Raw genomic sequence first — 26,754 nt, 5'->3', positions numbered from 1 at the left:
AAAACTAACTGAGGGAGGGAGTGCCACCCCCATGATCAAGATCTAACTGTGAGGGAGGGAGTATGATCCCCATGATCAAGAACGAACCGTGAGGGAGTTCCATCGCCATGATCAAGAAGAAACTATGAGGGACGGACTATCATCCCCATGATCAAGAACTAACTGTGAGGGAGGGAGTTCCACCCCCATGATCAAGAGGTGAATGTGAGGGAGGAAGTATCATCCTCATGATCAAGAACTATCTGAGGGAGGGAATGCAATCCCCATGATCAAGAACTCACTAAGAGGGAGGGAGTATAATCCTCATTATAAAGAACTAACTGTAACAGAAAGAGTTCCATCCCAAAGATCAAGAGGTAAATGTAAGGGAGGGAGTATCATCCCCATTATCAAGAACTATCCGTGAGGGAGGAGTCTCTTCCCCACAATCAATAACTAATTGTGAGGGAGGAAGTCCAGCCCCATGATCAAGAACTAACGGTGAGGAAGACAGTTCCAACCATATTATTAAGAACTAACTGTGAGGGAGGGAGTTCCACCCCCATGGTCAAGAACTAACTGTGAGGGAGGGAATTCCACCCCCATGGTCAAGAACTAACTGTGAGGGAGGGATATCCATCCCCATGATCAAGAACTAACTGTGAGAGAGAGAGAGTTCCATCCCCATTATCAAGAACTAGGGGTGAGGGAGTATCATCCCCATGATCAAGAACTAACTGTTAGGGAGGGAGTTCCATACCCATGATCAGGAACTAACTGTGAGGGAGGGATTTCCATCCCCATGGTCAAGAACTAACTTTGAAGGAGGTAGTTCCATCTCCATGATCAAGAACTAATTGTGAGGGGGCAAGTGCCAACCCCAGATCAAGAACTAACTGTGAGGAAGGGAGTTCCATCCTCACAATCAATAACTAACTATGAGGGAGGGAGTTTCACCCCCATGATCGAGAACTATCTGTGAGGGGAGTTCCATCCCATGATCTGGAACTAATGGGAAGGAGGGAGTTCTATCCCCATGATAAAGAAGTAACTTTGAGGAAGGGAGTTCCATTTCCATGATTAAGAAATAATGTGAGGAAGGGAGTTCTATCCCCATGATCAAGAAGTAACTGTGAGAGAGGGAGTATCCATCCCACATCATAGACTAACTATGAGGGAGGAGTTCCACCCCATGATCAAAATATACTGTAGGGAGGAGTTCCATCCCATGATCAAGAACTAATGTGAGGAGGGAGTTCATCCCCATGATCAAAGTAACTTGTGAGGGAGGGAGTTCCATCCATGATCAAGAATAATGTGAGGGAGGGAGTTCATTCCCCATGATCAAAAAGTAACTGTGAGGGAGGGAGTATCATCCCCATGATCAAGAACTAACTGTGAGAGGGAGTTCCATCCCATGATCAAAGAATGAGGAAGATTCATCCCTAATCAAAACAATGTGAGGGAGGAGTTCCATCCCATGATCAACAGTAATGTGAGGGAGGGAGTTCCATCCCATGATCAAAGTAATGTGAGGGAGGAGTTCATCCCCATGATCAACAGGTAATTGTGAGGGAGGGAGTTCCATCCCCATGATCAACAGGTAATTGTGAGGGAGGGAGTTCCATCCCCATGATCAACAGGTAATTGTGAGGGAGGGAGTTCCATCCCATGATCAACAGGTAATTGTGAGGGAGGGAGTTCCATCCCCATGATCAACAGGTAATTGTGAGGGAGGGAGTTCCATCCCCATGATCAACAGGTAATTGTGAGGGAGGGAGTTCCATCCCCATGATCAACAGGTAATTGTGAGGGAGGGAGTTCCATCCCCATGATCAACAGGTAATTGTGAGGGAGGGAGTTCCATCCCCATGATCAACAGGTAATTGTGAGGGAGGGAGTTCCATCCCCATGATCAACAGGTAATTGTCAGGGAGGGAGTTCCATCCCCATGATCAACAGGTAATTGTGAGGGAGGGAGTTCCATCCCCATGATCAACAGGTAATTGTCAGGGAGGGAGTATCATCCCCATGATCAACAGGTAATTGTGAGGGAGGGAGTTCCATCCCCATGATCAACAGGTAATTGTGAGGGAGGGAGTTCCATCCCCATGATCAACAGGTAATTGTGAGGGAGGGAGTTCCATCCCCATGATCAACAGGTAATTGTGAGGGAGGGAGTTCCATCCCCATGATCAACAGGTAATTGTGAGGGAGGGAGTTCCATCCCCATGATCAACAGGTAATTGTCAGGGAGGGAGTTCCATCCCCATGATCAACAGGTAATTGTCAGGGAGGGAGTTCCATCCCCATGATCAACAGGTAATTGTCAGGGAGGGAGTTCCATCCCCATGATCAACAGGTAATTGTGAGGGAGGGAGTTCCATCCCCATGATCAACAGGTAATTGTGAGGGAGGGAGTTCCATCCCCATGATCAACAGGTAATTGTGAGGGAGGGAGTTCCATCCCCATGATCAACAGGTAATTGTGAGGGAGGGAGTTCCATCCCCATGATCAACAGGTAATTGTGAGGGAGGGAGTTCCATCCCCATGATCAACAGGTAATTGTGAGGGAGGGAGTTCCATCCCCATGATCAACAGGTAATTGTGAGGGAGGGAGTTCCATCCCCATGATCAACAGGTAATTGTCAGGGAGGGAGTTCCATCCCCATGATCAACAGGTAATTGTGAGGGAGGGAGTTCCATCCCCATGATCAACAGGTAATTGTCAGGGAGGGAGTTCCATCCCCATGATCAACAGGTAATTGTGAGGGAGGGAGTTCCATCCCCATGATCAACAGGTAATTGTGAGGGAGGGAGTTCCATCCCCATGATCAACAGGTAATTGTGAGGGAGGGAGTTCCATCCCCATGATCAACAGGTAATTGTGAGGGAGGGAGTTCCATCCCCATGATCAACAGGTAATTGTGAGGGAGGGAGTTCCATCCCCATGATCAACAGGTAATTGTCAGGGAGGGAGTTCCATCCCCATGATCAACAGGTAATTGTGAGGGAGGGAGTTCCATCCCCATGATCAACAGGTAATTGTCAGGGAGGGAGTTCCATCCCCATGATCAACAGGTAATTGTCAGGGAGGGAGTTCCATCCCCATGATCAACAGGTAATTGTGAGGGAGGGAGTTCCATCCCCATGATCAACAGGTAATTGTGAGGGAGGGAGTTCCATCCCCATGATCAACAGGTAATTGTGAGGGAGGGAGTTCCATCCCCATGATCAACAGGTAATTGTCAGGAGGGAGTTCATCCCCATGATCAACAGGTAAATTGTGAGGGAGGGAGTTCCATCCCCATGATCAACAGGTAATTGTCAGGGAGGGAGTTCCATCCCCATGATCAACAGGTAATTGTCAGGGAGGGAGTTCCCATCCCCATGATCAACAGGTAATTGTGAGGGAGGGAGTTCCATCCCCATGATCAACAGGTAATTGTGAGGGAGGGAGTTCCATCCCATGATCAACAGGTAATTGTGAGGGAGGGAGTTCCATCCCCATGATCACAGGTAATTGTCAGGGAGGGAGTTCCATCCCCATGATCAACAGGTAATTGTGGAGGGAGTCATGATCAGGTTAGGGAGGGAGTTCCATCCCATGATCAACAGGTAATTGTGAGGGAGGGAGTTCCATCCCCATGATCAACAGGTAATTGTGAGGGAGGGAGTTCCATCCCCATGATCAACAGGTAATTGTGAGGGAGGGAGTTCCATCCCCATGATCAACAGGTAATTGTGAGGGAAGGAGCTCCATGCCCATGATCAACAGGTAATTGTGAAGGAGGGGGTTCCATCCCCATGATCAACAGGTAATTGTCAGGGAGGGAGTTCCATCCCCATGATCAACAGGTAATTGTGAGGGAGGGAGTTCCATCCCCATGATCAACAGGTAATTGTGAAGGATGGAGTTCCATCCCCATGATCAACAGGTAATTGTCAGTGACGGAGTTTCATCCCCATGATCAACAGGTAATTGTGAGGGAGGGAGTTCCATCACCATGATCAACAGGTAATTTTGAGGGAGGGAGTTCCATCCCCATGATCAACAGGTAATTGTGAGGGAGGGAGTTCCATCCCCATGATCAACAGGTAATTGTCAGGGAGGGAGTTCCATTCCCATGATCAACAGGTAATAATCAGGGAGGGAGTTCCATCCCCATGATCAACAGGTAATTGTCAGGGATGAAGTTCCATCCCCATGATCAACAGGCAATTGTGAGGGAGGGAGTTCCATCCCCATGATCAACAGGTAATTGTCAGGGAGGGAGTTCCATACCTATGATCAACAGGTAATTGTGAGGGAGGGAGTTCCATCCCCATGATCAACAGGTAATTGTGAGGGAGGGAGTTCCATCCCCATGATCAACAGGTAATTGTCAGGGAGGGAGTTCCATCCCCATGATCATTAGGTAATTGTGAGGGAAGGAGCTCCATGCCCATGATCAACAGGTAATTGTGAAGGAGGGGTTCCATCCCCATGATCAACAGGTAATTGTGAGGGAAGGAGCTCTATCCCCATGATCAACAGGTAATTGTGAGGGAAGGAGCTCCATGCCCATGATCAACAGGTAATTGTGAAGGAGGGGGTTCCATCCCCATGATCAACAGGTAATTGTGAGGGAGGGAGTTCCATCCCCATGATCAACAGGTAATTGTGAGGGAGGGAGTTCCATCCCCATGATCAACAGGTAATTGTCAGGGACGGAGTTCCATCCCCATGATCAACAGGTGATTGTCAGGGAGGGAGTTCCATCCACATGATCAACAGGTAATTGTGAGGGAGGGAGTTCCATCCCCAGGATCAACAGGTAATTGTAAGGGAGGGAGTTCCATCACCATGATCAACAGGCAATTGTGAGGGAGGGAGTTCCATCCCCATGATCAACAGGTAATTGTCAGGGAGGAAGTTCCATCCCCATGATCAACAGGTAATTGTGAGGGAGGGAGTATCATCCCCATGATCAACAGGTAATTGTGAGGGAGGGTGTTCCATCCCCATGATCAACAGGTAATTGTCAGGGAGGGAGCATCATCCCCATGATCAACTGGTAATTGTGAGGGAGGGAGTTCCACCCCCATGATCAACAGGTAATTGTGAGGGAGGGAGTTCCATCCCCATGAGCAACAGGTAATTGTGAGGGAGGGAGTTCCATCCCCATGATCAACAGGTAATTGTCAGGGAGGGAGTTCCATCCCCATGATCAACACGTAATTGTCAGGGAGGGAGTTCCATCCCCATGATCAACAGGTAATTGTGAGGGAGGGAGTTCCATCCCCATGATCAACAGGTAATTGTCAGGGAGGGAGTTCCATCCCCATGATCAACAGGTAATTGTCAGGGAGGGAGTATCATCCCCATGATCAACAGGTAATTGTGAGGGAGGGTGTTCCATCCCCATGATCAACAGGTAATTGTGAGGGAGGGAGTTCCATCCCCATGATCAACAGGTGATTGTGAGAGAGGGAGTTCCATCCCCATGATCAACAGGTAATTGTCAGGGAGGGTGTTCCATCCCCATGATCAACAGGTAATTGTCAGGGAGGGAGTTCCATCCCCATGATCAACAGGTAATTTTGAGGGAGGGAGTTCCATCCCCATGATCAACAGGTAATTGTGAGGGAGGGAGTTCCATCCCCATGATCAACAGGTAATTGTGAGGGAGGGTGTTCCATCCCCATGATCAACAGGTAGTTGTGAGGGAGGGAGTTCCATCCCCATGATCAACAGGTAATTGTCAGGGATGGAGTTCCATCCCCATGATCAACAGGTAATTGTCAGGGAGGGAGTTCCATCCCCATGATCAACAGGTAATTGTGAGGGAGGGAGTTCCATCCCCATGTTCAACAGGTAATTGTCAGGGAGGGAGTTCCATCCCCATGATCAACAGGTAATTGTCAGGGAGGGAGTTCCATCCCCATGATCAACAGGTAATTGTCAGGGAGGGAGTTCCATCCCCATGATCAACAGGTAATTGTCAGGGAGGGAGTTCCATCCCCATGATCAACAGGTAATTGTCAGGGAAGGAGCATTTATCTGAAGCTACTGATGTGTACGGAGCTGATGCTGAGTTCGGTTGTAGTTATTCCTCCCTCTGTTATCGCTTACCCTCGCTTGGTTTTGAAGGTTTGTCGAAAGTTGTTGTTTAACATCATTTATAAGGTTGTTGTTGTTTTGTGCAAAATAGACATTTCATTACCGGGTGTCACAAGTTCGCCTCACCTTTGTGCTGCTGGTTCCGACCTGAAACTTTTTTTCTGTAAAACAATCGCCTGATTTTTTTTTTTTTTTTTTTTTTGGTAGTTAGTTTTTCCCATTATCTGGGGTGGTTTGCCACGCCAGATTTTGGGGCTAGGCCCCTATACGATGGACCCAGGTTAGCCCCCGCTACGGGGGTAGTGGTGACGGACCCTCTATTAAGAATAAAAACGCTTATTATGTGACCGGGTCAACAACCCTCGCCTCCCTCAATCCCTTCCTAATCAGGAAGGTCATTGATGGATGGTCTGGGTCTGTTGAAACGGTAAGGAAACTGGCTAGTGGTGATTTGTTGGTTAAAGTAAACTCAACGAATCAGGTGGCGGAACTGCTAAAGTTGACCAAGTTCCATCCTCATGATGTTGTGGTCTCTATACCAATTTTCATGACTTTATGCAGGGGAGTCATCAACTGCACTGATGTCATAGATATGTCAGAGGACGCCATTGTGAAGGAACTGGCAAACGAGGACGTTATCGCTGTTAGGGTCGTCACTAAACTTATCAATGGTGAACGACGTAGAACTTCCCTAATGAACCTAGCATTGGGAAAATCTCGTCTACCACATAATATCTCGATTGTTTACATGCGTTGTCAAGTTCGTCCCAATATTCCGGATCCCCTACGCTGTTTTAGATGCCAGAAATTTGGTCACCCTTTAAAGTCTAGCACTCTTTCTGCAAAATGTGGGAAGTGTGCAGCGAAGGGTCATACAGAGGCGGACTGTACGACTAACAGGATGTTGGGTGTTAACTGTAATGGCAACCAGCCAAGTTCGCACCGGGCGTGTCCCCCGGTTCCAGTTTGAGAAAGACGTGTGCACAGTTAAGACACACAACAACATCTCATATAGCGAGGCTAGGAGGAAGGTTAAGGAGTCTCATGAGACTCCTAAACCTAATGAATCCTACGCGTCGTCTCTGAAATGTAAGCCGGTTATGTGAACAATCTCAACGCAGAGTCCTTGTGACACGTCGACCGCCAGTACCCAGCTCCATCTAACCCTACACTTAGTTATCTAACCAAAACCCACAGAAAATCCTGTGCCAACACCATCTCCTCTTCCCACCCTAAAGATAAGAAAGAGAACAAAACTAACAAATCCTTAAACTTAACTAAACTTGTGAAAACTACGTCGCACGTCATCGCACCAGTACCTCCAGCACAGAGGTCTGTAGTTCACAGGTCCACTTCGTTGGAGGACATAGACTTGATGGATGCCAGACAATCCACTTCCAGGGACCGATCATGTTCTCCTGGGGACTCGCCCAAGTCCCGACATAAACGGGGTAAGAAAACTGGTCGGTTAAATAACTCTTAAACTAACACGTTCAACATCATCCAGTGGAATTGTAGAGGCCTTAGGCATAAGCAAGCACAACTACAACTGTTGCTTGTACTGTATAGGCCAGTCGTGATATGTTTACAAGAGACACTTCTAAACAGCACCGTCGAAAACTGTTCCGTTGTAGACAGCTATCACTGATATAGAAGAGACGAGAATCGTGGGATAGCTATCACTGGTATAGAAGAGACGAGAATCATGGGATAGCTAGCTATGTACACGAGTAACTTTAAATTCTAGTGTGGACGTTGTCGCATGTAGAGTATAATTTGTTAAGACATACCTGGCCATCTGCTCAATATATCGCTCCGGTGCACTTGATAATGATGAGTTAAATTTGCTGGTTAATCCTCACCATAAAGTAGTTTTAGGAGAGTTCAATGTTCCTCATGATCAGGTGAAGTAGCCGGGCAGACGCTACTGGGGAACAAATGGTTAGTTTTATGATCACTGCCAACCTCGCTCTTGTGAACGATGGTTGTGGAACTCGTGTAGATGACCGAACTGGTAATATCTCAGCAATTGATTCATCCTTGTCATCGCCGCCGGATATACTTAACACCATCATCACTTGGGGTATTATTGACGACTTCTTCCCTGGAAAGTGACCATTTCCTTATCTGTCTTTCTTATTCATGCGACATTATTACCAACCCGTCGTCTCGTCTCCGCCTAAATCTAACTATAAGAAAGCAGACTGGGTGTCATGCACAAGGCAAGCCGTCCTGGATATATCCGGTGGTGGTAACATTGATGCAGAGGTCCTCCAGGTTACCACCTCCACCATACTGAGCTCAGGCTGCTCACAACTCTATACCTAAGGTTTCTACAATTTCCACAAAGCACAGAGTTCCTTGGTGGACACCAAATGGCCGGCATGCACTGCGTGAGCGCAAGAAGAGATACAGGATGGTCGACAACGAACCTTCAGATAATAACTTTATTACATACAAACGTGCGAGGCCCAGGCAAGAAGAACTATCCAACAAGCCAAACGAGACTCCTGGTGCGGCGGTGTCTCTACCGTGAACAAGGACACACCAGGAAGTCAGCTCTGGTCCACAAGCAATAACATCAAAAGAAAATACAAGCCGCCACTTCCTCCGCAAATCCTCCACCAAGATTAAGTCATCGACGACCCGGTGGACGTGGCCAACACACTCGCCAGGTGGACGTGGCCAACACACTCGCCAGGTGGACGTGGCCAACACACTCGCCAGGTGGACGTGGCCAACACACTCGCCAGGTGGACGTGGCCAACACACTCGCCAGGTGGACGTGGCCAACACACTCGCCAGGAGATTCTCAGAAACAAGCAGCTCGGTCAATTACGACCTGCGCTTCCTACATCACAAGCGACACGCCAAGCTGCAGTTACCAGACTTTGCCAAAGAAAATACTTTTGATTATAACCAAACGTTCACCATTGCCAGAACTGCTTCTTGCCCTGAAATCATGTAAAGGTTCGAGCCCGGGACCCAGGTGTACATTCACAGAAAAAGAAGCACAGTTAGTAAAGTAGTTAGATCTTCCTGCACGTCCCAATGACTAATTGGGAATCTATGAAGACAATCTGATCCAGCATCTTATTCAGGCCAACCTGACTACTCTGTTAACATTGTACAATGATGAGATTTGGACGTCTCGAACGTTTCCAAACTCCTGGCACTTTGCGCACGTCATCCCCATCACAAAAGGTTCTGGACGCATCGACGAGCTGCATTTGTAAGGTCATGGAGAGAATAGTTGACAGAAGGCTACTTTGTTGTAAGAATCGAAGGTTTTATCAAATGATCAACAGTGTGCTTTCCGTCGTAATACAGGCACATTGGATCATTTGATACACCTAAAACATTCCATCTTAGAGTCATTCAGTAAAGTGCGTTTTTTGGTTGCTGTCTTTATAGATGTAGAAAAAGCCTTCGACATGAGAGCGAAACAGAATTTTAAGCAAAGTTTATGTTTTTTGTTTAAGAGGTTATTTACCCATATTTAAAAGAAGTTTTTGAAACGATAGAACTTTTGCTGTGAAACTTACCAGCACTCGATGTCACTTCGGACACATTTGTCTAAGAGAATGGGATGCCGCAAGGCAGCGTTCTAAGCCCAACATTATTTAGTATTATGATTAATGATATTGTGTCTCCAGCTTCCGTCCCGCGACATCTTAAGTACTCGCTTTATGCTGATGATTGTGCACTACGGCTCATCCTCGCCTAATGTGTGTGCACAGTTCTCGTCTGAGCGGGTTCAACCTGCGCTGGAGTCCGTTCATCGTTGGCCGCTACACTGGCCATTTACCTTCTCACACAACAAAAGTATCGCGGTTGCCTTCACCCGAAAAATTAATATCTCGAATTTGCTTTTAACGTTAGACAACAACCCGATCCCATTTCGAAATACAGTTAAATTCCTAGGCTAAGATTTTGATAAAAGACTTAATTGGAAAAGTCATGTTGACTATCTAGTAAGAAATTGCAGTAAAAGATTAAATGTTCTTAAATGCCTCTCGGGCTCCTCCTGAGGAGCCGACAGAAGATCTCTATTATTGATTTATAAATCCCTAATTAGATCTAGATTAGACTATGGCTCGCAGGTGCATGCTTCGGCGAGCGAGCATACCCTGAGGAGGTTGGGTGTGTTACAGAATAAATGCCTCTACGAATGTGTCTTGGAGTCCTAACCTGTACCAGAGTTCCACAATTGAGGACTAAGACGTGAGATCCTGTCGTGGCCAAGTGGTATTCTGATGACCAGGAGGAACAATACAACTGCCTGTCGCCTCATTCTGGAATGTTCACAACTCGTCAACAGAGGCGTCAGGCCCCTGGCTGTCAGAATACACTTCCTCAGTGAGAACTCCGGTATTAAAGTGATCAATGAACTAGACTCGCTGGTCAAATACTCATTACATCCCTGGGAGGGTTCAAAGATCAACATCAAGACGAGCTGGTTACCAACCAAAATAGCACATACATCGGAGAGCGAGGTACACCAGCATCAAGACGAGCTGGTTACCAACCAAAATAGCACATGCATCGGAGGGCGAGGTACACCAGCATCAAGACGAGCTGGTTACCAATCAAAATAGCACATACATCGGAGGGCGAGGTACACCAGCATCAAGACGAGCTGGTTACCAACCAAAATAGCACATACATCGGAGGGCGAGGTACACCAGCAACAAGACGAGCTGGTTACCAACCAAAATAGCACATACATCGGAGGGCGAGGTACACCAGCGTTTTCGTCAGGTCATCATTGATCACTTATCGTATGTTCACTTCTACACTGATGGCTCCAAGACGGATGAGTGTGTGGGTGCAAGTGTATGGTCGATGGAGTGTGTCCTCAGTAATAGCCTTGCCGAACCATACATCAGTGTTTTGTGCTGAGTTGTTTGCCATTGATCGAGCCATAGACTATATGATTAATTCAAATCACAGTAAAGCTATAATTTTTTCTGATTCTCTTTCTGTTCTTAAAGCAATAGGCTCTGAATGTACAAAGTCCTGTGAAATACAGGGCAATAGTATTGATAAAGTAAATTCATGTAATGAATATATCATCTTGATCTGGGTGCCTGGCTGGTCATTGCAATATATACGACAATGAGCAGGCAGACAGCTTGGCTAAGTCGACCTCAGAACTCGAGGAGGTGGTTCCGATCCCTCGGGAGCTGGGGTCCTGCCTTTCCTTGGGGAAGAGATCAATCCATCTTCTGTGGCAGAGTCAGTGGACCAACCTGACCATCAACAAGGAAATACAAGCAAGAAGTGACCGACTGGTCGACCTCATACCGCAAGAAGAGAAGAGAAGAGGTCGTGGTGGCCAGCCTCAGGATAAATTGTACGTACACCACCCATCTGCAGCCATTCACAACCAAAAGCTTCCCACCCGTATGCCAACAATGCAAACAAATATCAACAATTGAACATTTACTGCTAAAATGCAATAGATATCAACAATATAGAAGGAAATTGATAAATTACCAGAACAAAAACATTTTTAACATCATTAATGTACTCGGGGATAACCCGAGTACTATTGACAAATTGATGGTCTTCCTCAGAGAAACAGAATTAATCAAGATGATGTAAGGTGGTTCGTGTGTTCTCCTCTGTGGCGGAGTCGGCTTGGTGTGCGGCTCCTCCTACTTGGGCTGGTCGCATGGTGGGTGGACATGTCTTATCAAGCGGTCGGCCTCGGAGGAAGGTGGTCATCCTCCGGGCCAGCTGCGCCATGGTGGTGAGTCGGCGGACCTCCGATTAACTCTCTATTGTGTGTGCATCTCGTAGTGGATGCCTGTCCCTAGTCTGTCCTATCTTCTCGCATTCTTGGGTAAATTGCAACCGTGGACACTGTGCCAAATGGGTGGTATTTCCCGCCACGTCTGCCCAATACCCACAAATATTCTATTTACATTATCTATTTTCATTGTTATCTATCTTTACAATTACGTCAAAATTACATTATATATATTATTCATTTTGCTTTGTCGCTGTCTTCCGCGTTTGCGAGGTAGCGCAAGGAAACAGACAAAAGAAATGGCCCAACCCACCCTCATACACATGTATATACAAACACGTCCACACACGCAAATATACATACCCATACATCTCCATGTACACATATATATACACACACAGACACATACATATATACACATGCACACAATTCACACTGTCTGCCTTTATTCATTCCCATCGCCACCTCGCCACACATGGAATGACATCCCCCTCCCCCCTCATGTGTGCGAGGTAGCGCTAGGAAAAGACAACGAAGGCCCCATTCGTTCACACTCAGTCTCTAGCTGTCATGCAATAATGCCCGAAACCACAGCTTCCTTTCCACATCCAGGCCCCACAGAACCTTCCATGTGTGTGTGTGTATATATATATATATATATATATATATATATATATATATATATATATATATATATATATATATATATATATATATATATATATATATATATATATATATATATATATATATATATATATATATATATATATATATATATATATATATATATATATATATTTCTATATCTATATATATATATATATATATATATATATATATATATATATATATATATATATATATATATATATATATATATATATATATATATATTAACACGTAATCCAATAACGCTCTCTGGCCATCTCTCCTACTTACATACGTATACTTATGTAAATCTCGCTTTTTAAACCAGGTATTCCCAATCACCAGTCCTTTTTCAGCACATAAATCTACAAGCTCTTCACCATTTCCATTTACAACACTGAACACCCCATGTATACCAATTATTCCCTCAACTGCCACATTACTCACCTTTGCATTCAAATCACCCATCACTATAACCCGGTCTTGTGCATCAAAACCACTAACACACTCATTCAGCTGCCCCCAAAACACTTGCCTCTCATGATCTTTCTTCTCATGCCCAGGTGCATATGCACCAATAATCACCCATCTCTCTCCATCAACTTTCAGTTTTACCCATATGAATCGAGAATTTACTTTCTTACATTCTATCACATACTCCCACAACTCATGTTTCAGGAGTACTGATACTCCTTCCCTTGTTCTTGTCCTCTCACTAATCCCTGACTAATCCCAAGACATTCCCAAACCACTCTTCCCCTTTACCCTTGAGCTTCGTTTCACTCAAAGCCAAAACATCCAGGTTCCTTTCCTCAAACGCGCGCGAAAGAGAGACTTTTGGATGTTAATGTGCTGAGAGGTGCAACTGGAGGGATTTCTGATCATTATCTTGTGGAGGATAAGGTGAAGATTTGTATGGGTTTTCAGAAAAGAAGAGTGAATGTTGGGGTGAAAAGGGTGGTGAGAGTAAGTGAGCTTGGGAAGGAGACTTGTGTGAGGAAGTACCAGGAGAGACTGAGTACAGAATGGAAAAAGGTGAGAACAATGAAAGTAAGGGGAGTGGGGGAGGAATGGGATGTATTTAGGGAATCAGTGATGGAGTGCGCAAAAGATGCTTGTGGCATGAGAAGCGTGGGAGGTGGGTTGAAGAAGCAAGATTATTAGTGAAAGAGAAGAGAGAGGCATTTGGACGATTTTTGCAGGGAAAAATGCAAATGAGTGGGAGATGTATAAAAGAAAGAGACAGGAGGTCAAGAGAAAGGTGCAAGAGGTGAGAAAAAGGGCAAATGAGAGTTGGGGTGAGAGAGTATCATTAAATTTTAGGGAGAATAAAAAGATATTCTGGAAGGAGGTAAATAAAGTGCGTAAGACTAGGGAGCGAATGGGAACTTCAGTGAAGGGCGCTAATGGGGAGGTGATAACAAGTAGTGGTGATGTGAGAAGGAGATGGAGTGAGTATTTTGAAGGTTTGTTGAATGTGTTTGATGATAGAGTGGCAGATATAGGGTGTTTTGGTCGAGGTGGTGTGCAAAGTGAGAGGGTTAGGGAAAATGATTTGGTAAACAGAGAAGAGGTAGTAAAAGCTTTGCGGAAGATGAAAGCCGGCAAGGCAGCAGGTTTGGATGGTATTGCAGTGGAATCTATTAAAAAAGGGGGTGACTGTATTGTTGACTGGTTGGTAAGGTTATTTAATGTATGTATGACTCATGGTGAGGTGCCTGAGGATTGGCGGAATGCGTGCATAGTGCCATTGTACAAAGGTAAAGGGGATAAAAGTGAGTGCTCAAATTACAGAGGTATAAGTTTGTTGAGTATTCCTGGTAAATTATATGGGAGGGTATTGATTGAGAGGGTGAAGGCATGTACAGAGCATCAGATTGGGGAAGAGCAGTGTGGTTTCAGAAGTGGTAGAGGATGTGTGGATCAGGTGTTTGCTTTGAAGAATGTATGTGAGAAATACTTAGAAAAGCAAATGGATTTGTATGTAGCATTTATGGATCTGGAGAAGGCATATGATAGAGTTGATAGAGATGCTTTGTGGAAGGTATTAAGAATATATGGTGTGGGAGGCAAGTTGTTAGAAGCAGTGAAAAGTTTTTATCGAGGATGTAAGACATGTGTACGTGTAGGAAGAGAGGAAAGTGATTGGTTCTCAGTGAATGTAGGTTTACGGCAGGGGTGTGTGATGTCTCCATGGTTGTTTAATTTGTTTATGGATAGGGTTGTTAGGGAGGTGAATGCAAGAGTTTTGGAAAGAGGGGCAAGTATGAAGTCTGTTGTGGATGAGAGAGCTTGGGAAGTGAATCAGTTGTTGTTCGCTTATGATTCAGCGCTGGTGGCTGATTCATGTAAGAAACTGCAGAAGCTGGTGACTGAGTTTGGTAAAGTGTGTGAAAGAAGAAAGTTGAGAGTAAATGTGAAGGTTATGCAAGGTTATTAGGTGCAGTAGGGTTCAGGGTCAAGTCAATTGGGAGGTAAGTTTGAATGGAGAAAAACTGGAGGAAGTAAAGTGTTTTAGATATCTGGGAGTGGATCTGGCAGCGGATGGAACCATGGAAGTGGAAGTGAATCATAGGGTGGGGGAGGGGTTGAAAATCCTGGGAGCCTTGAAGAATGTTTGGAAGTCGAGAACATTATCTCGGAAAGCAAAAATGGGTATGTTTGAAGGAATAGTGGTTTCAACAATGTTGTATGGTTGCGAGGCGTGGGCTATGGTTAGAGTTGTGCGCAGGAGGGTGGATGTGCTGGAAATGAGATGTTTGAGGACAATGTGTGGTGTGAGGTGATTTGATCGAGTAAGTAATGTAAGGGTAAGAGAGATGTGTGGAAATAAAAAGAGCGTGGTTGAGAGAGCAGAAGAGGGTGTTTTGAAATGGTTTGGGTACATGGAGAGAATGAGTGAGGAAAGATTGACCAAGAGGATATATGTGTCGGAGGTGGAGGGAACGAGGAGAAGAGGGAGACCAAATTGGAGGTGGAAAGCTGGAGTGAAAAAGATTTTGAGTGATCGGGGCCTGAACATGCAGGAGGGTGAAAGGTGGGTAAGGAATAGAGCGAATTGGATCGATGTGGTATACCGGGATTGACGTGCTGTCAGTGGATTGAATCCAGTGTATCGGTATTGCCATTTGAAAGGCACGTTTCTTCTCTCTTGAAATGCGAAAAGCCTCCTCCATTTCAAGTTTCTTTAATTCAATGTTTTTCTTTAAAATGATATTTTGGAATTGGTCAAATGGTTGACCAGACAGCTGCAACAAACGCTGAGGTAGGACAGATCTTGGCATCACTTGTTCATCAAGGCATTTCCTAAGGAATCCAAATCGTAACTTCAGTTGGTGGGCCTTGATTAACGATTTGGAAAAAGCAGTAACGTAATGAGAAAGTCCAGGACAGCTTGTAGAAAAGTAATAGAAGAGCCGTGTGGAATCCCTTTCCAGAGTTTATTGATGATGAGTTTGAGAAGATATATTCTATTGGATCTAAGTTAAAGTACCCTAAAAGAATCTTTTAGTTCTCCCTTTTAATAATAATATCGCTTTACTTCTCATTTTGCTTAAATCCTTTAATGTAAATGTTGCCTTCAGCAACAATTATACTATAAAGAATATCTTAATCAGGAATTCACCAGAAAATTCTCTTGGACGCATTTGTAAAGTGCCATGTGGAAATTGTGATAAATTTTATGTTGGTCAGATTGGTAAGGATCATTCTGTTGGACTTAAGCAACATAAATATAGTATAAGAACGGGACAAAAATCAAATGCCTTGTTTAATCACGTTAAAAACTATGATCATTGTGTTGACTGGAGTAATGTCATCTCAGTTATTAAGTCTAAGTCTATTACCAAGAGAAATATCATTGAATCTTCTATCATAAAATACACAAAGAATTATAATCTAAATATTAGTGATGGTCTATACAAATCAAATAACTTTATTGTTGATAGAATTTGTAAAATGATAAGTTTATGAACGCTCGTTGTATGTTTTGGACAATCACGTTTACCAAATGGCATCCTAGCTTCTTCTCTTCGATGTATATCAACTGACTGTTATATTTCTCTCTTGTGTCTCCCCTGATGATGTGATTATTAAACGAAAGTGCACTTGGGAACTTACCGTGTTTCATTTTGCCCGTGGACTCATAGGAATATCTTGATCACGCGCAAAATTGTGATCCTTTCCAACATATATATATATATATCCTCAGTTAGTTCCTAATCATGGGAATGATACTTTCTCCCTCACAGTAACTTCTTGATCATGGTGATATATATATATATATATATATATATATATATATATATATATATATATATATATATATATATATATATATATATATATATATATATATATATATATATATATATATATACATATATCCCTGGGGATAGGGGAGAAAGAATACTTCCCACGTATTCCCTGCGTGTCGTAGAAGGCGACTAAAAGGGGAGGGAGCGGGTGGCTGGAAATCCTCCCCTCTCGTTTTTTTTTAATTTTCCAAAAGAAGGAACAGAGAAGGGGGCCAGGTGAGGATTTTCCCTCTAAGGCCCAGTCCTCTGTTCTTAACGCTACCTCGCAAATGCGGGAAATGGCGAATCGTATAAAAAAAAAAATATATATATATATATATATATATATATATATATATATATATATATATATATATATATATATATATATATATATATATGTATATATATATATATATATATATATATATATATATATATATATATATATATATATATATATATATATATATATATATGTATATATATATATATATATACATATATATATTATATATATATATATATATATATATATATATATATATATTTTTTTTTTTTTTTTGCTTTGTCGCTGTCTCCCGCGTTTGCGAGGTAGCGCAAGGAAACAGACGAAAGAAATGGCCCAACCCACCCCCATACACATGTATATACATACGTCCACACACGCAAATATACATACCTACACAGCTTTCCATGGTTTACCCCAGACGCTTCACATGCCTTGATTCAATCCACTGACAGCACGTCAACCCCGGTATACTACATCGCTCCAATTCATTCTATTCCTTGCCCTCCTTTCACCCTCCTGCATGTTCAGGCCCCGATCACACAAAATCTTTTTCACTCCATCTTTCCACCTCCAATTTGGTCTCCCTCTTCTCCTCGTTCCCTCCACCTCCGACACATATATCCTCTTGGTCAATCTTTCCTCACTCATTCTCTCCATGTGACCAAACCATTTCAAAACACCCTCTTCTGCTCTCTCAACCACGCTCATTTTATTTCCACACATCTCTCTTACCCTTACGTTACTTACTCGATCAAACCACCTCACACCACACATTGTCCTCAAACATCTCATTTCCAGCACATCCATCCTCCTGCGCACAACTCTATCCATAGTCCACGCCTCACAACCATACAACATTGTTGGAACCACTATTCCTTCAAACATACCCATTTTTGCTTTCCGAGATAATGTTCTCGACTTCCACACATTCTTCAAGGCTCCCAGAATTTTCGCCCCCTCCCCCACCCTATGATCCACTTCCGCTTCCATGTTGTTTATGGATGGGGTTGTTAGGGAGGTGAATGCAAGAGTTTTGGAAAGAGGGGCAAGGATGAAGTCTGTTGGGGATGAGAGAGCTTGGGAAGTGAGTCAGTTGTTGTTCGCTGATGATACAGCGCTGGTGGCTGATTCATGTGAGAAACTGCAGAAGCTGGTGACTGAGTTTGGTAAAGTGTGTGAAAGAAGAAAGTTAAGAGTAAATGTGAATAAGAGCAAGGTTATTAGGTACAGTAGGGTTGAGGGTCAAGTCAATTGGGAGGTGAGTTTGAATGGAGAAAAACTGGAGGAAGTAAAGTGTTTTAGATACCTGGGAGTGGATCTGGCAGCGGATGGAAACATGGATATATATATATATATATATATATATATATATATATATATATATATATATATATATATAAGTATATATATATATATATATATATATATATATATATATATATATATATATATATATATATATATATATATATATATATATATATATATATATATATATATATATATATATATATATATATATATATATATATATATATATATATATCACCATGATCAAGAAGTAACTGTGAGGGAGAAAGTATTATTCCCATGATTAAGACTAACTGAGGACGGGAGTTCCATCCCAATGATTAAGAACAAACTAGAGGAGGGAGTATCATCCCCATGATCACGAACTAACTTTGAGGGAGGAAGTTCCAACCCATGACCAAGAACTAAATGTGAGGGTGGGAGTTCCATTTCATGATCAGGAGCAAATGGGAGAGAGGGAGTTCCATCGCCATGATCAAGAAGTAACTGTGAGGGAGGGATTATCATCCAAATGATCATGAACTAACTGTGAGGGAACAAGTTCCATCCCTCTGATCAAAAAGTATCGGGAAGGGAGGGAGAATCATCCCCATGATCAATAACTAACTGTGAGGGTGGGAGTTCCATCCCCATGATTAAGAGCTAGCTGTGAGGGAGGGAGTTTCATACCCATAGTCAAGAATAACTGTGAGGGAGGGAGTATCATCCCCATGAACAAGAATTAACTGTAAGGGAAGGAATAACATCCCATGATCAAGAACTAACTGTAAGGTAGGGATTCATATCTCCATGATCAAGAAGTTACTGTGAGGCAGGGGGTTCCATCCCCATGATCAAGAAATAACTGAGAGGGAGGGAGCATCATCCCCATGATCAAATACTAACTGTGAGAGAGGGAGTATCATCCCCATGGTTATGAACTAACTGTAAGGGAGAGAGTTCAATCCCGATGATCAAGAACTAACTGTGAGGGAGGGAGTTCCATCCCATGATCAAGAACTCACTCTGAGGGAGGGAGTTCATACCCATAATCAAGAATAACTGTGAGGGAGGGAGTATCATCATCATGATCAACAACTTACTTATAGGGAGGGAGAATGATGCCCGTGATCAAGAACAAACTCTCAGGGAGGGAGTATTATCCTCTTGATCAAGAACTAACTGTGAGGAAGGGAGCTCTATCCCATGAGTAGGAACTAATGGGAGGGAGGGAGTTCCATTGCCATGATCAAGAAATAACTGTGAGGGATCGAATTCCAACCCCATGATTAAGAACTAAATGTGAGGGAGGGAGCTCCATCCAAATAATTAAGAACAATATGAGGGAGGGAGTTCCATCCCCATGATCAAGTAGTAAGTGTGAGGGAGGGATTATCATACCCATGATCAAGAACCAACTGTGAGGGTGGGAGTTCCATCCCATGATCAAAAATCAACTGTGAGGTAGGGGGAATCCTCCCCATGATCAAGAACTAATTGTGAGGGAGGGAGCTCCATCCCCAAGATCGAGAAGTAACTGTGAAGGAGAGAGTAACATCCCCATGATCAAGAACTAACTGTGAAAGAGGATGTGGTACAGCAATCACCAGGGTGTTGTACAGAAGAAGCAAGAGTGTGGTACAAAAGTCACCGGAGTGAAGTACAACAGTCACCAGAGTGTGCTGCAGCAGTCACTAGAGTGTGGTACAACAGTCACCAGAGTGTGCTGCAGCAGTCACTAGAGTGTGGTACAACAGTCACCAGAGTGTGCTGCAGCAGTCACTAGAGTGTGGTACAACTGTCTTCCGAGTGAGTACAACAATCACCACATTCTGGTACAGCAGTTAACAGATTGTGGTACACCAGTCACCAGAGTGTGGTACAACATTCATTAGAATGTATTACAACAGTCACCAGAGTGTACTAGAGCAGTTACCAGAGTGTGGTACAACAGTCTCCGGAGTGTGGTACCACAGTCACCAGAGTGTACTAGAGCAGTCACCAGAGTGTGGTACAACAGTCTCCGGAGTGTGGTACCACAGTCACCAGAGTGTACTAGAGCAGTTATCAGAGTGTGGTACAACAGTCTCCGGAGTGTGGTACCACAGTCACTAAAGAGTGGTACAATAGTCACCAAAATTTGGTACAACAGTCACACGACTGTGGCATAACAGTCACCAGAGTGATGTACATCAGTCATCAGAATGTGGTACAAGAGTCGCCAAAGTGTGGTACAACAGTCACCAAAATTTAGTGCAACGGTCGCCAGAGTGTGGTACAACAGTCGCAGGAATGTATAGAACAGTCACCAGGTTTTGGTACAACAGTCTTCCTAGTGTGGTACAACAGTAACCTAAGTGTCACACAACAGTCCACAGATTGTGGTACAACAGTCACCAGAGTGTATTACAACAGTCACAAGAGTTTGGTACAGCAGTGTCCAGATTGTGGTACAACAGTCAGAGAAGTGTGGTACAACAGTCACTAGAGTGAGGTATAGCAGTCACCTGAGTTTGGTACAACAATCACCAAATTCTGATATAACAGTCTTGCGCGTGTGGTACAACAATCATCAATATGTGGAAAAATCAGTAACCAGAGTGTGGTACAACAGTCACAAGAGTGTGGTACAACAGGTCACCAGAGTGTGGTACAACAGTCACCAGAGTGTGGTACAACATGTCACCAGAGTGTGGTACAACAGTTACTAGAGTGTAGTCCAACATTCTCCAGAGTTTGGTGCAGCATTCGCCAGTGTTGTACAACTACCACCAGAATGGGGTACAACAGTCACAAAAGTGTGGTACAATAGTCACCAGAGTGTGGCTACAAACAGTCACCTGATGTGGTACAACAGTCACCAGAGTTTGGTACAACAGTCCTCCCTGATGTGGTACAACGAGGTCACCAGAGGTGGTACACAAGTCACTCAGAGTGTGTTACAACAGTCACCAGAGGTTGGTACAACAGTCGCCAAGAGTGTAGTACAACAGCACCAGAGAGTTGCACAACAGTCACCAGAGTGTGGGTACAACCAGTCACCTGAGTGTGGTACAACTAGGTCACCAGAGTGTGGTACAACCAATCACCAGAGTGTGGTACAACGATCACCAGAGTGTGGTACAACAGGTCTCCAGAGTGTGTACACAGTCGCCAGAGTTTGAGGTACAAACAGGTCACCAAGAGTGTGGTACTAACAGGTCTCCTGAGTGTGGTACAACAGTCACCAGATAGTTGTACAACAAGTCATCCAGAGTAGTGGTACAAAACAGGTCTCCAGAGTGAGGTACAACAATCACCAGAGTGTGGTACAACATCACCAGAGGTGGTACAACAGTCACCAGAGTGTGGTACAACAGTCACCAGAGTGTGGTACAACAGTCACCAAAGTGTAGTACAACAGTCACCAGAGTGTGGTACAACAGGTCCAGAGTGTGTTACAACAGTCACCACAGCAAAAGGTCACCAGAGTGTGGTACAACAATCACCAGAGTGTGGTACAACAGGTCACCAGAGTGTGGTACAACAGTCACCAGAGTGTGGTACAACAGTCACCAGAGTGTGGTACAACAGTCACCAGAGTGTGGTACAACAGTCACCAGAGTGTGGTACAACAGTCACCAGAGTGTGGGTCAACAGGTCACCAACTCACAAACAGGTCACCAGAGTGTGGTACAACAGTCACCAGAGTGTGGTACAACAGTCACCAGAGTGTGGTACAACAGTCACCAGAGTGTGGTACAACAGTCACCAGAGTGTGGTACAACAGTCACCAGAGTGTGGTACAACAGTCACCAGAGTGTGGTACAACAGGTCACCAGAGTGTGGTACAACAGTCACCAGAGTGTGGTACAACAGTCACCAGAGTGTGGTACAACAGTCACCAGAGTGTGGTACAACAGGTCACCAGAGTGTGGTACAACAGGTCACCAGAGTGTGGTACAACAGGTCACCAGAGTGTGGTACAACAGTCACCAGAGTGTGGTACAACAGGTCACCAGAGTGTGGTACAACAGGTCACCAGAGTGTGGTACAACAGGTCACCAGAGTGTGGTACAACAGGTCACCAGAGTGTGGTACAACAGGTCACCAGAGTGTGGTACAACAGGTCACCAGAGTGTGGTACAACAGGTCACCAGAGTGTGGTACAACAGGTCACCAGAGTGTGGTACAACAGGTCACCAGAGTGTGGTACAACAGGTCACCAGAGTGTGGTACAACAGGTCACCAGAGTGTGGTACAACAGGTCACCAGAGTGTGGTACAACAGGTCACCAGAGTGTGGTACAACAGGTCACCAGAGTGTGGTACAACAGGTCACCAGAGTGTGGTACAACAGGTCACCAGAGTGTGGTACAACAGGTCACCAGAGTGTGGTACAACAGGTCACCAGAGTGTGGTACAACAGGTCACCAGAGTGTGGTACAACAGGTCACCAGAGTGTGGTACAACAGGTCACCAGAGTGTGGTACAACAGGTCATCAGAGTGTGGTACAACAGGTCACCAGAGTGTGGTACAACAGGTCATCAGAGTGTGGTACAACAGGTCACCAGAGTGTGGTACAACAGGTCACCAGAGTGTGGTACAACAGGTCACCGGAGTGTGGTACAACAGGTCACCAGAGTGTGGTACAACAGGTCACCAGAGTGTGGTACAACAGGTCATCAGAGTGTGGTACAACAGGTCACCGGAGTGTGGTACAACAGGTCACCAGAGTGTGGTACAACAGGTCACCTTAGTGTGGTACAACAGGTCACCAGAGTGTGGTACAACAGGTCACCAGAGTGTGGTACAACAGGTCACCAGAGTGTGGTACAACAGGTCACCAGAGTGTGGTACAACAGGTCACCAGAGTGTGGTACAACAGGTCATCAGAGTGTGGTACAACAGGTCACCTTAGTGTGGTACAACAGGTCACCAGAGTGTGGTACAACAGGTCACCAGAGTGTGGTACAACAGGTCATCAGAGTGTGGTACAACAGGTCACCAGAGTGTGGTACAACAGGTCATCAGAGTGTGGTACAACAGGTCACCAGAGTGTGGTACAACAGGTCATCAGAGTGTGGTACAACAGGTCACCTTAGTGTGGTACAACAGGTCACCAGAGTGTGGTACAACATGTCACCAGAGTGTGGTACAACAGGTCACCAGAGTGTGGTACAACAGGTCATCAGAGTGTGGTACAACAGGTCACCAGAGTGTGGTACAACAGGTCATCAGAGTGTGGTACAACAGGTCACCAGAGTGTGGTACAACAGGTCACCAGAGTGTGGTACAACAGGTCACCTTAGTGTGGTACAACAGGTCACCAGAGTGTGGTACAACAGGTCACCAGAGTGTGGTACAACAGGTCACCAGAGTGTGGTACAACAGGTCATCAGAGTGTGGTACAACAGGTCACCAGAGTGTGGTACAACAGGTCATCAGAGTGTAGAACAGCAGTGACTTGGGCAAGTCTCTGGAACTGTGATGGTTTAGTATGAATATTATTTCCCAACATCTACACTTCAGAGAGCCATTACGTTATATTGCGTCATCTTCTGACATGTTCTTATTATACAGATGTTATTATCATGTCTCCCGGGGCAGGAGGTAGCTGTGTTGTCATACGGGGGGGCAATCTCACCCAGAGTAGGTGGCTAATGACGACCTCGTCCATCAAGGCTGCACACAACACACTAGTCACAACACAGAAAACGAAGGTTTCTATCAACACAACAATATTGTAGGAGTGAGGCTCAAGTGAGAGCTGCCCTTGACCCACTGCTCGGGCCGGACCAGTATATAAAGTGGTCCCCAGCAGCAGCACCCCACACTTAGTACATCCCAGCCAAGGTAGGTGGTACAGGAGGTGGGTTCTCAGGCCCGCTGCTGGCCAAGGTGGGTAGTGAGGCAGGTGGGTCCTGGCTAAGGTGGGTAGTGAGGCAGGTGGGTCCTGGCTAAGGTGGGTAGTGAGGGAGGTGGGTCCTGGCTAAGGTGGGTAGTGAGGGAGGTGGGTCCTGGCTAAGGTGGGTAGTTAGGCAGGTGGGTCCTGGCTAAGGTGGGTAGTGAGGGAAGTGGGTCCTGGCTAAGGTGGGTAGTGAGGGAGGTGGGTCCTGGCTAAGGTGGGTAGTGAGGGAGGTGGGTCCTGGCTCAGTCTCCTCATCATCCCTTGGTACCGTCACTTTCCTTATCATTGCCTGGTACCCTGCCACACTCCAACACACCTGTGTACCGGGCCAGTCATGTGAACCCAACACACCTGTGTACCGGGCCAGTCATGTGAACCCAACACACCTGTGTACCGGGCCAGTCATGTGAACCCAACACACCTGTGTACCGGGGCAGTCATGTGAACCCAACACACCTGTGTACCGGGCCAGTCATGTGAACCCAACACACCTGTGTACCGGGCCAGCCATGTGAACCCAACACACCTGTGTACCGGGCCAGTCATGTGAACCCAACACACCTGTGTACCGGGCCAGCCATGTGAACCCAACACACCTGTGTACCGGGCCAGTCATGTGAACCCAACACACCTGTGTACCGGGACAGCCATGTGAACCCAACACACCTGTGTACCGGGCCAGTCGTGTGAACCCAACACACCTGTGTACCGGGCCAGCCATGTGAACCCAACACACCTGTGTACCGGGCCAGCCATGTGAACCCAACACACCTGTGTACCGGGCCAGCCATGTGAACCCAACACACCTGTGTACCGGGCCAGCCATGTGAACCCAACACACCTGTGTACCGGGCCAGCCATGTGAACCCAACACACCTGTGTACCGGGGCAGTCATGTGAACCCAACACACCTGTGTACCGGGGCAGTCATGTGAACCCAACACACCTGTGTACCGGGGCAGTCATGTGAACCCAGCACACCTGTGTACCGGGGCAGTCGTGTGAACCCAACACACCTGTGTACCGGGCCAGCCATGTGAACCCAACACACCTGTGTACCGGGCCAGCCATGTGAACCCAACACACCTGTGTACCGGGGCAGTCATGTGAACCCAACACACCTGTGTACCGGGGCAGTCATGTGAACCCAACACACCTGTGTACCGGGCCAGTCATGTGAACCCAACACACCTGTGTACCGGGCCAGTCATGTGAACCCAACACACCTGTGTACCGGGGCAGTCATGTGAACCCAGCACATCTGGACCTTCGGCCGCCCATCCATCACTATGCCTTTCATGGTCTCCACCACACCACTCTACGAGATGGAGGGTGTTCACCTCACTTCCATAGCTCCAGCTGGTCCTTTTTCTATCAATTTCTGCAACATAATTCTTGGTCGTAATTCTACGTTTTCCCTTGTTTAACACCATCTCTTGACCTCCTCCCTCATGTTTGTCCTCTCTGAAATTCACCTGTCCCAGGCTGCTTCTCCTCTGCACTGCTACATCTCCAAATATTGTCTCTCTAGCATCGTTTCTGCTCTAATGGAGGAGTCTGTGCCGTAATGGAGGAGTCTGTGCCGTAATGGAGGAGTCTGTGCCGTAATGGAGGAGTCTGTGCCGTAATGGAGGACTCTGTGCCGTAATGGAGGAGTCTGTGCCGTAATGGAGGAGTCTGTGCCGTAATGGAGGAGTCTGTGCCGTAATGGAGGAGTCTGTGCCGTAATGGAGGAGTCTGTGCCGTAATGGAGGAGTCTGTGCCGTCAGGTAGTAAAAAGAAGAAAAAAAACATATTGCTCACCTCTTGGATCTTGGGTCTTCTAACTTTGATGCCATCTGGCTCAAGATCTCTCAGAGTACTTCACATTTCTCCAGTTCATACAAACTATGCACAACTCTTCAACAATTTGACCTCTTGTCACGAAGCTTTCATCTCTTAACATCCACTGGCTGAGTTCCCTTGTGCAGGGGATTTAATGAACACAACAAGGACTGGTTACGCTCTGACCGGGACGTTCTGCTGGAGTCGAGACATTTTCTCTTCTTGTCCTTAACGATGTGGAAGACCCGATCGTCCCCATCACTCCACCACTGGCAACAATCCCTCCCTCCTCACCTCCTCGAAACATCAACTTTGGCTCTGGGAGAGTTCAGTGGTCATCCTGCGCAGCTGTACTTTCCTTGGGATGGACATTCATTCTCTGGTCAGGATGCCAGTGTAGCAGAGATTATTTTGCCTTGGATGGAGGCCTACATCACATCTAGATCTTACTACTTTCCTCAGTCGTGGTTTGATCACTACTGCTCTTGATGCTCGTCACATCAGGGATGATGTGAACTAACCAAGAAACTCTTCCCTTACCTTGAAACCAACTCTACTTTCATTTATTCTCGGAATCATTGCAAAGCTGTTCTTCGAACAGCCAAACGCATTTCCATAATAAGAAAGTGTGCTGGCTTGACTTCTTATTCTATCAACAATCGTAGTGTTCCTTA

At 45.4% G+C, this 26,754-nt stretch overlaps 1 protein-coding gene across 1 annotated transcript in view; it reads left to right on the top strand.

Annotated features, from left to right (window-relative positions):
- Nucleotides 1-24,200: 24,200 nt before the first annotated feature.
- The window catches only part of LOC139760196 (uncharacterized), a 59,223-nt gene continuing 56,669 nt past the window's right edge, over nucleotides 24,201-26,754 (top strand). Inside the window, exon 1 of the mRNA XM_071683130.1 lies at nucleotides 24,201-24,246. The gene's annotated coding sequence lies outside the window, so the exon portion shown is untranslated. The remainder of the gene's footprint in view (nucleotides 24,247-26,754) is intronic.

The sequence above is a fragment of the Panulirus ornatus genome, chromosome 35 (assembly GCF_036320965.1).
Source record: "Panulirus ornatus isolate Po-2019 chromosome 35, ASM3632096v1, whole genome shotgun sequence".
Taxonomy (NCBI): Eukaryota; Metazoa; Arthropoda; class Malacostraca; order Decapoda; family Palinuridae; genus Panulirus; species Panulirus ornatus.
This window is presented reverse-complemented; position numbering and strand designations above follow the sequence as displayed.